We start from the raw sequence: 11,345 nt of genomic DNA, 5'->3' as shown, positions 1-11,345 counted from the left end.
TCATATCAAAAAGGTAAACCTCTTCCATTTTGGACCCTAGACTTCCTCGTGGAGTCCTTCCATGAAGCTAGAAGGATCCAAGACACTTCTGAAAGAACTAGAAGCTATAAAAAGTACCCTCTCTACAACAGAGGCTGTGAGAGCAAGGGAACAAATGTTGGCACGGTGTAACAGCCCCTGATCCTCAGTGACGAAGGCTGGGAAATTCCTCACCCTAATGAGATAGCTGATAGATAACTACTGCAGGAGTGGGAATCCAAATCTCTCTCGGCCAAAAGGGTGCTATAAGAATTTTTGTCCCCCTGCCTCTTCTGAGCTTCAACAAGGTCTTCACAACAAATGGCTTTGGAGGGTATGCATACAGCAGGTCCTAGTCTCAATAGAGGACAAAGCCAACAGAGGATAGTTTGCCTTAATTTCCTTTCTTGGACGACAAGAGTGGGATCTTCCTGTTCTGTGGAGACTCAAACAGATCTACCTATGGGTGTGTCCCACTCATGGGATATTTGGTTTCCTACTCCTCTGATTCAGGGACCATTTGTAGGATTCCAGGATTCAACTCTGTCCACCAGGACATTCTCCTCACATGCCAGATCCATGGCACTGAGGACCATCCCTTGGGAGATGGCCCAGGCCCACATCTGGATAGTCTCCTGCTTGTTGATGTAGAACATGTGACCCGATTGTCCAGATGAACAAGAATTATTTTGTTGGCCTTCTGATTTCTGAAAGCCTTCCGAGCATATTGAACTGCCTGTAGTCTAGGAAGTTTATCTGATGAAGTTTTCCTTATCAGACTAAAGTCCTTGGCTGCAAAGTCCCTCTAGGTGGACTCTCCACCCCAGGTTGGAAACATTGGTGGTTAGAACAGTTGGATGGAAAGAGTTTGGAAGAGTCTGGTCAGATTGGACCGAATATGCCACTAGGACAGTGTCCTTGAGCAGCTGTGTGACATGGATGCTGTCTCGAAAATCTTGAATAGATTGAATCCACTGTGATCTAAGGGTCCATTTGGCTCTTCTCAAGTAGAAATGTGCCATTGGTGTAATACAGACTGTTGATATCATGGGGCCCAACAACAATATATTCCATTCTGATACTTGCTCACCATCCTGAATCCTCTCCACTGTGGACATTGGTGTGATAGCCCTGTGATATGGGAGGAAGACACTCACCTAAGTCATATTTAATGTTCCTATAAACTCCCAATTGAGATGACGGGTTCAAGTGGGACTTGGGGTAGTTAAAAACAAACCCTACTGCAACAACCAAATGGTTCTACACATTGATTCTGTGGCCCTTGTCTGAGATGTGCTCTTGACCAGTCAATCGTTCAGGTAGGAAAACACGTGCACCCCATCTATGTAGGTGTGCTGCTACTATGGCAAAATATTTAGTAAAAGACACATGTGAGGCTAACTCTAGGTAAAACAGCACACAGTACTGGAGGTAACAGTCCTGGAGATATTTCCTGTGTCTGGAAATATCTGTTCGTAGGGGTAAGGATCCTTCAGATCAAGAGAGCTGATTTTTCTCCCTTACTTTTTCTAGTAAGGGAATCAAGGTGCCCTGGGAAACCATCTTGAACTTTTCTCTGTTTATGAATCTGTTTAAGGCCCTTAGATCTGGGATGAAACAGGCTCCTTCTGTTTTCCTTGGAATCAGAAATACTTGGAGTAAAATTTCTTCCCTCTTTCTCCTGGAATGGGTTCGACCACATTGATCTTTAAGAGGGAGGAGAGTTCCTGATGCTGAGAGAACCCCCAAGCAGGGTTTGGAGGTCATTTAGAGGAACATCCAATCGGAGAACCGACATTGGTATTGAGCTGCTGTAGGGCCTCCAGTTCCAGCTCAATGTTGGTCTGCATTGATAGTGATGCTCTCGATGTAGGAACACCAATATGTTGCAGCACTCTTTCTAAGGCCCGCTGGATCTTTCTGTTCAGCTCCTTCTTGAAGACTGCCAATGCTAGTGCAAATTGGGAGGTAGGGATAGGAGGTCATATCTTCCTGAATAACTAGAGGAGTACTGAGGGTAGACACCTGGACCCCTGAAGACTTAAGATTCCAGAGAATGCGTCAAGGATGAACTTTTATGGGAATGCTTTGGCACTTTCACAGCCTCAGCCAGAATATCCTTGCTCCTGGCATCGTGTATCGACACAAACTAATGCCAATGCTTTTTGGCATTTGCTGGAGGCTCTCCATCAAAGCTCCTCAATGCTGGAACTGAAGAGCGCATTCGCCTTCTTTGAGTAGAAGATAGTGGAGGGTCTGCCATTCTGGTCCTTTCCAGTGCTCGATATTGAGGTGGCTCAATGTTCTCTTGATGTCAATGCAGCACCAGCCTCCCTGTTGGCTCCCATGTCGATTGATGGTGATACCTCCAATGGGCCGGAATTAGAGTACATGAAATGCTTTTCCATAAGATCAAGCTGGGACCGTTGCTCTCTAGGGGTCCTGGTCACACAGAGGCGATGTCCCCAGCTGTCATGACTAGCTTCCAGGTACAGGACACATCTCTTTTGGGGATCTGTGATAGTCATGACCATTTTGTACACTGGCCACAGTTTAAAGCTATTGGTTGACTTATCCATAAGTGGAATTGGATGGAAAACTAACATAATCAAAGGACTCGAGTGAGGAATGGATGATATCCCTCCCTGGTGCACAGTACCTAAAAACCCACTTGAGGATTCCTTATAGAGGAGAAATAAACTGTGGAACTTTGTAATGAAGTGAGTCTTGCCAGATTGGGAAGACTAAATATCCCATGGATGCAGAAAAGCGAAGATCTGCAAGTGGAGGGCTCCTGCATGGACGTGTGGCACTAGGCCTGCTGCACATGGCCACTGGGATGAGCTCAGAGTTCTAGAAACTTTGAGATAAAAGTTCCAGGCTACGCTCCATCTGAAAATGTCATCCATTTGTGAGGATTACCCTCCTGCTTCTCCTCAGCGAATGAGAACAGCTCACTTTAGGTATTGTGCCAACTTCAGCAATTGTATCTTGTTGCAGGCATGGACACTTGGACCAAGGTGGAGTTGGCACGACCTGCAGGATGGAGCCTTACAGGTACCTACCGTCGACAGATGGCGTCATAAGAGGCAGAGGCCCAAAAGAAAATTATTCCTTACCTGCTAATTTTCGTTCCTGTAGTACCATGGATCAGTCCAGACGGTGGGTTATGTCCCCCGTCCAGCAGATGGAGTCAGAACAGACTTTGAGGGCGTCACCATATTAACCAGTACACCCTCTGCTGGAGCTCAGTATAACGAATAGCAAAGCCCAAGTAGAGCAAAAAACAGTTTGGATCAAGTGCACTTAACCATAAATGAACAGAGAATATAACAAGAAACAGCCAACAATAGGCCCCAAACAGCCAACTTGTAGGGAGCTGTGAACATCAAGAAACAAATTGAAAAAGACAGGAGACAGCTACAGTTAAGAACCCGAGCAGGAGCCAAAATCCCAGAGTGGTGGGCGTCTGGACTGATCCATGGTACTACAGGAACGAAAATTAGCAGGTAAGGAATAATTTTCTTTTCCCTGTACGTATCAGGATCAGTCCAGACGGTGGGATGTACCCAAGCTTCCCTAATTCGGGTGGGTCCCTGAGAGACCTGCTCGGAGAGAAGGGACACGCCTCCCCAAAGTTGGAAAAAAAAAAATTAACTTTTAAACTTGATCCAAAAAGCCTGAAGGAAAGTGACAGGAAGATAAAGAAGAAAATACAAACTAAACCCTGTCACCCCCGGGGAAGCCACTGGTTCCCCAACTCTCATCTGCTGGAGTCAGAAAGATACTGGGCTCCAGCAGAGGGTGCACTGGTTAATATGGTGACGCCCCTCAAAGTCTGTTCTGACTCCATCTGCTGGACGGGGGACATAACCCACCGTCTGGACTGATCCTGGTACGTACAGGGAACGGGAGCTTTGCCTATACCAGCCTACGTTTCCCTCTGGCTGAGCCTCTGGGTGCCAGGGCTGGCAGGTCTTAGGTGGGGGCCTCTGGTGATGGTCAGAAGATCTGTAGAGGAGGCTGCGTCATACAGGTGAATTCAGAGGCAGGAAGCGTTTGAGAATGTCCAGGAGGCAGGCAGTGGTCAGTGGCAGACGGCATTCAGAGAATGTGCAGGAGGCAGGCAGTGGTCAGCGGCAGGTGGCATTTGAAGAAGGTCCAGGAAGCAAGCCAAGGTCAATACTGGGCACATTTCCAAAGAAAGGCGGGACAGATAGGCAGGGCAAGGAGACGTAGAATGCTAAAAGACAGGAAACAGAGTAGGATTAAATGGACAATTTTTTCAGTGGAAGGGAGGTGGACAGTGGAGTGCCTCAGGGATCTGTATTGGGACCCTTACTTTCAATATATTTATAAATGATCTGGAAAGGAATACGACGAGTGAGATAATAAAATTTGCAGATGACACAAAATTGTTCAGAGTAATTAAATCACAAGCAGATTGTGATAAATTGCAGGAAGACCTTGTGAGACTGGAAAATTGGGCATCCAAATGGCAGATGAAATTTAATGTGGATAAATGCAAGGTGATGCATATAGGGAAAAATAACCCATGCTATAATTACACAATGTTGGGTTCCATATTAGGTGCTACAACCCAAGAAAGAGATCTAGGTGTCATAGTGGATAACCCATTGAAATCGTTGGTTCAGTGTGCTGCGGCAGTCAAAAAAGCAAACAGAAAGTTGGGAATTATTAGGAAGGGAATGGTGAATAAAACAGAAAATGTCATAATGCCTCTGTATCGCTCCATGGTGAGACCACACCTTGAATACTGTGTACAGTTCTGGTCGCCACATCTCAAAAAAGATATAATTGCGATGGAGAAGGTACAGAGAAGGGCTACCAAAATGATAAGGGGAATGGAACAGCTCCCCTGTGAGGAAAGACTAAAGAGATTAGGACTTTTCAGCTTGGAGAAGAGACGGCTGAGGGGGATATGATAGAGGTGTTTAAAATATTGAGAGGTCTAGAACGGGTAGATGTGAATCGGTTATTTACTCTTTCGGATAGTAGAAAGACTAGGGGGCACTCCATGAAGTTAGCATGGGGCACATTTAAACTAATCGGAGAAAGTTCTTTTTTACTCAACGCACAATTAAACTCTGGAATTTGTTGCCAGAGAATGTGGTTCGTGCAGTTAGTATAGCTGTGTTTAAAAAAGGATTGGATAAGTTCTTGGAGGAGAAGTCCAGTACCTGCTATTAAGTTCACTTAGAGAATAGCCACTGCCATTAGCAATGGTTACATGGAATAGACTTAGTTTTTGGGAACTTGCCAGGTTCTTATGGCCTGGATTGGCCACTGTTGGAAACAGGATGCTGGGCTTGATGGACCCTTGGTCTGACCCAGTATGGCATTTTCTTATGTTCTTATAAGAACTGCCCACGAGAACTGAAGAATAAAGATGATGAAGACCACTAGAACTAAAGACAGTGCCAAAGACCAGGAAAAGAAGATAAGGAACGCAGGAAGTTGAGAATGTAAGCAGGGAATGCTGAGGCAACTCACACTACAAGGACTGTAAGGAGACCTGTTGCCGAGGTGAGGACGACAGGGAGCGAGGGCCTTATATAGGCCAAGGCTTGTGATGTTATCCATGGGTGCCCTGGGGGATTTCCCACTACAGGCCCTTTAAGTTTGGGGATGTTGGGTGTGCACACGCCTAAGGACAGCACCGGGAAGAGTCGGCGGTGTCCTGCCACGTGTTGCATCAGGGTTGACTGGATGTGGCGGCATCAGGAACCGGCAACAGTGGCCGTTTGTGGGGGAAGCCCGTGGACCACCCAATGCAACATCTCTCTTGCCTTGCTTAAATCCCATCTAAAAAAGTCCACCTCTTTGAGGTTGCTTTTAAATCTTAAGCCCGATTGACTGCCTGCAGCCTCATTAACTAACTAATTTTAACCGTTGTCCTGCTGTATGAAACTCCCAAGTCTTTTTTGCCATTTATGTTTGCCTGATGAGATTGTAAGCTCTTTTGAGAAGAGACTGTCTCTTACGTGGTGTGTGCACAGTGCTGCGTACATCATGTAGCGCTATAGAAATGCTAAGAAGTAGCAGTGATAGGCGCAGTCAGAAAAAAGCATTACCGGGAAGCAAGGGACAGTTCGTGCAGTAATTTCACTGAATCCTGAAGCAAAGCTTTGGCGTGATTTCTCCATGCTCACAGGATTGGATGAGTTGCAGAGCTGGAATTCACACTCAAGCATAGGGATATAAGGTTATTCGTCTAGGCCCTCAGTGAGACATGGGGAGAGAGCAAGGATTAGAGGCAAACTGGATGCTAACAGAATCCTACCCCCCCACCCGGGTCAAGACCTTCCTTGAATAAAGACTACGTGATCACAGGCAGACAAACACTGAACGGGAAATCCCACCGAGCCAGACTCTGCGCAAGGCAGCAGCAGGGAAGCAGAAAGGCATTTCCTCCTGCACGTTATAAGAAGGAGGCGGCGATCAGAGAGATGCACATTTTCATAAGAAACCTAGAAACTGGAAGCCTTTCCCCCAAAAGAATACGGTAAGCAGGAACCAAGCAGCAAACTCTGCTGTATCCTACCAGCAGGCCCGAAGTGTAATCAGACCAGAGACCATACACATCACCACCACAGCCTAGCACTGGGCCTCCTTATCCTCTCTGTACCCTGTCATTTAATCTTATTACTATTTTGTTTCCTTTTTTTGGGACCACTTTAGGCATTATTTTGGCAGCACAAGTAAAACTATTCAACCTGATTCTAGGGCCTGGCCCCAGTAAGAGGGCCGGTTACACCAGTCTACAGCTATGGTGATACCAGCAATCTAAATAACAGGAACATTAGCAAACTGCTCTGTACTTCCCTCAAAAACTACAATCCCTAACAAATAGCAAAGCTCTGCCAAGAAGTCAGACTGGGCTCCTCCCACACCAGAGAACCAACTTTAAAACAAAACCCTCAGGGAGAATAGCTGCAGGTTTTAGTGAAGTTACAAAAGCTTCTGATTCTATCTGGCATCCTGGTCTCAACTGCTGCAAACTGGAAACTGGGGGAAAACTGTGATTTAATTATTAAATCCATGTAAAAATGAGCAACCTGCAGCCAGCTGGTGTCAGGTGGGAGGAATGAAGTGTGAGAAAGATGCAGCCGGAATCCCACCCTCTTCAGTATCTATTTTGGTAATCGCCCCACAGGACTGCGGAGATCAAGGTCTGCTATATACAGATGATCTGGTCATTGTATTCACCACCACGGTCAGTCCCTTAACAGAAAGCACGGGGGTGACTTGCACGGAGCGGCAGTCACCACCATAAGCAAACTGCTAGCTAGGCAGACTTAGCTGGACCATTTGGGCTTTTTCTGCTGTCATTACTGTGTTACTAAAGGAGAACCTAAACCTGCTAGAGATCTGCAAATCATGGGCCCTATGAGCAAACCTAGAAAAGGCAAAAATTATGTTTTTGGAAAAAAAAAGGCCAAAAAAATCTCAGATTCTGCCTAAACAAACAAGAAGCTGAGTATAACTTAGAATAGTGGTTCCCAAACCTGACCTGGAGGACCCCCAGCCAGTCAGATTTACAGGACATTCACAATGAATATGCCCTAGAATATACAGTACATACCTTGGATTGAGACTATGTGCATCTGGAAGAAAAAAAACCTCAGAGCCCTATATGCAATAAAGAAACCTCTGGCCAAATATAAGCACCCTTCCTCCCAGCAAAACAATTAAAATTATTTGATTCAATCAATCTCTTTTATATGGGAGGGAGGTCTATCAGAATGGGGCCAGTACCCACAATAGAAAAAGTGAACGGCCAATTCTGCAAACAGACCTCACCTGGGCTCAGTTCTGGAGCCTATAGCTAAAAAAGGATAGAGACAAGATAGAGGTGGTCCAGAGAAGGCTGACCAAAATGGTGTAGGGCAGGGGTCAGGAACCTATGGCTCGGGAGCCAGATATGGCTCTTTTGATGGTTGCATCTGGCTCGCAGACAAATCTTTAATAAAGTAAAAATCTAACAAAATCCCCCACCCTCCTGACGCCCCTCAAGACTTCCAAAATTAATTTACTACAACCCCCACCCTCCTGACCCCCCCCCCCCCAAGACCTGCCAAAAGACCCTGGGGGTCCAGGAGCGATCTCCTGGACTTGGGCTGTCGGCTGCCAGTAGTCAAAATGGCGCAGACGGCCCTTTGCCCTTACTATGTCACTGGGGTCGACCAATGGCGGCAGGTAGCCCCTGTGACATAGTAAAGGCAAAGGGCCGTCGGCTGCCAGTAATCAAAATGGCGTCGACGGCCCTTTGCCCTTACTATGTCACAGGGGCTACCGCCGCCATTGGTCGACCCCAGTGACATAGTGAGGGCAAAGGGCCGTCGGTGCCATTTTGACTACTGGCAGCCGACAGCCCAAGTCCAGGAGATCGCTCCCGGACCCCCGCTGGACCACCAGGGACTTTTGGTAGGTCTTGGGGGGGGCAGGAGGGTGGGGGTTGTAGTAAATTAATTTTGGAGGTCTTGTGGGGCGTCGGGAGGGTGGGGGTTTTTGTTAGATTTTTACTTTTTTATTAAAGATTTGTCTGTGAGCCCTGGACCCCGGCTGGATCACCAGGGACTTTTGGCAGGTCTTGGGGGGGGGGGGGGGGGGGGGGTTGTAGTAAATTAATTCGGCAGGTCTTGGGGGCGTCAGGAGAGTAGGGGGTTGTAGTAAATTAATTTGGTAGGTCTTGAGGGAGTCAGGAGGGTGGGGGGTTGTAGTTAGTATGGCTCTCACGGAATTACATTTTAAAATATGTGGCGTTCATGGCTCTCTCAGCCAAAAAGGTTCCCGACCCCTGGTGTAGGGTCTCCATGAACCGGCTTAAGATCAGAGACTGAAGGATCTAAATATGTATTATATATCCTGGAAGAGAGGAGATGCAGGTGAGATATGATACAGACCTTCAGATACCTGAAAGGTTTTAATAATGCATGAACTTGAATCTTTTTTGTTAGAAAGGCAATTAGACTAATCTGAGAAAATTCTTTTTCACTCAACGCACAATACAGCTCCGGAATTTGTTGCCAGAGGAGGTGGTTAGTGCAGTCAGTGTAGCTGGGTTCAAAAAAGGTTTGGATAAGTTCTTGGAGGAGAAGTCCATTAATGGCTATTAATCAGTTTTACTTAGGGAATAGCCACTGCTATTAATTGCATCAGTAGCATGGGATCTTCTTAGTTTTTGGGTACTTGCCAGGTTCTTGTGGCCTGGTTTTGGCCTCTGTTGGAAACAGGATGCTGGGCTTGATGGACCCTTGGTCTGACCCAGCATGGCAATTTCTTATGTTCTTAGAACTAGGGATCATGAAATGAAACTCTAGACTCAGAACCAACATTAGTAAATATTTATTCAGGGAGAGGGTGATGGATGTCTGGAATGTCCTTCCGGAAGAGGTGGTGAGGACAAAAACAATAAACATTCGAAAGGGCATGGGATAAACACAGTGGATCGCTAAAGGCTACAGGTGGAAATGAAGGAAAGGGTGCATGGGGGTAACCTGCAGAGCAACAGCTACAACTATAAGCAGCTTGCTGAGCAGACGGGATGGACCATTTGTCATTACTATCAGGCCGATACAGTAAAGTGCAGCCGCGGTTACCCTGCTTCTAACCCGCTTTTTTACCCACAATTTGGCCGCGCAAGTCCAACCCGCGATTCACTATCCCTTTTAACCCATCCTTACCGATTCTTTAAATCAACAGGTAACCCTTTTCGCCCGCGGCATGTATATGGTATGTAATCGATTGGATTAGCTATTCCCTCCCATACAGTAACGCGCGCCCCGATTATCGCCTTTTTAACCTGCAGTTTTGCCGCGTGTTTAACCTGCTAATTTACCACCTACTCTTACCCCTGCGTTACTGTGGAGCGTCAGGCGAGACGAAATTTCACGGGCAAACGGCCCCCTCACCCCCCCGGGACAAGACCTTTAGAAGAGCCAGGATCAGGCAAACTTTCCCCCAGCCCCCGCTCACCAGCCCTGGTCGCGACCATGGGTGCCGGTCTCCCGTGCGGGCGTGCTGACAGCTCCGGAGCAGGAAGAAAGCACCTGTTGTTTCCAAGCATAACCTAAACTCTTGCCTGCCCAACCTAAAATCCAACGCACCGGGAAAGCCACTCTTTCTGGACGTCCGAGGTCACAGTGTGTGCTCATTCACCATCGCCGGCGAGGGCTGCTGGAAGCCGCGCCTCGCACGGGGAACGCCCGATCCGCCCCGGACTGCTGAAGCCGCTCTCGCCGCCGGCTGCCCCCGGGAGGAGGGGAGAGAGGACTGGGGCTGCTCCGGGGACCGACACCCATGGACGCGGCCAGGGCAGGTGAGCGGGGGCTGGGGGAAAGTTTGCAGGTTTTATCAAGCACATCCTTTTCTTTTGCTGAAAGTTGGGCTCCACTTCCTGGTACCTGTCATTTCAAATGACAGGTACCAGCGCACCCAGGATACTGTACAGGCGCTGTATAGCACTCTATACAGTAAAATGGATTGCGCTTCATGGACGCTTCTTGGACGCGGCTTGCATTTGCGTGCCATTTAAATACTGTATCGAGCGGTATGTGATCTGAACTGTGCGCGCGGCAAACGAGCGGGCGCCCGGCACTGCCGCGTCCTTACTGTATCGGCCTGTATGTTAGGCTCTGTTAATAAAGGATGCCGAGCAGAATTAAGATGCTTTCCCTTAGTACTCACCACAATAACACAAACACCCTCCACTACCAGTCATTCTGTGAAACGACACAAAACGCTGAATGCATGCAGCAAACCTCATACTAAATGAGTACTAACACTTGGATCTCAGCTGCACCCCAGCCTATGAAAAGACAGTGCCCTATATATTACACTGGGCTCTAAGAGCACCAGTAAGAATCCTACAGTGAAAACACCAAGGGGCACTGGTACCGCACCGCACCCCCCCCCCAATAGGGAAAACAGAAGCTTGCAGAATCCCTCGACTCAGTCACCAACTACAGAATAAAGGATCTCAGACTAGAAACGGAAAAACACAGGCAAATAATAATAATAATGATTTAAAAACCCAAGAAGCCAGACTCGGTGGGCAATGCAACACTGGGAAAACAGGAACAGAAATGCATCTCCTCCGGGACTGCGCCAAATACAAAGAGGTCAGAGTCGCACATTCCCCAAAGCCGAGAGGGAAAATCAAAGACTTCCCACAACAGCAGGAGCAGGAAAAGCTCGGGGTACAAAGGAGAAACAGCAGTAAGCTACACGGGCTCCTGATCCCGTCCAGAAATGAAATCCGAACGGGGCAACGTGGACCAGCAGGCGAGAGGCGGAGCTTCTGC

This window comes from Rhinatrema bivittatum, unplaced genomic scaffold (assembly GCF_901001135.1).
Source record: "Rhinatrema bivittatum unplaced genomic scaffold, aRhiBiv1.1, whole genome shotgun sequence".
NCBI classification, from domain to species: domain Eukaryota; kingdom Metazoa; phylum Chordata; class Amphibia; order Gymnophiona; family Rhinatrematidae; genus Rhinatrema; species Rhinatrema bivittatum.
This window is presented reverse-complemented; position numbering follows the sequence as displayed.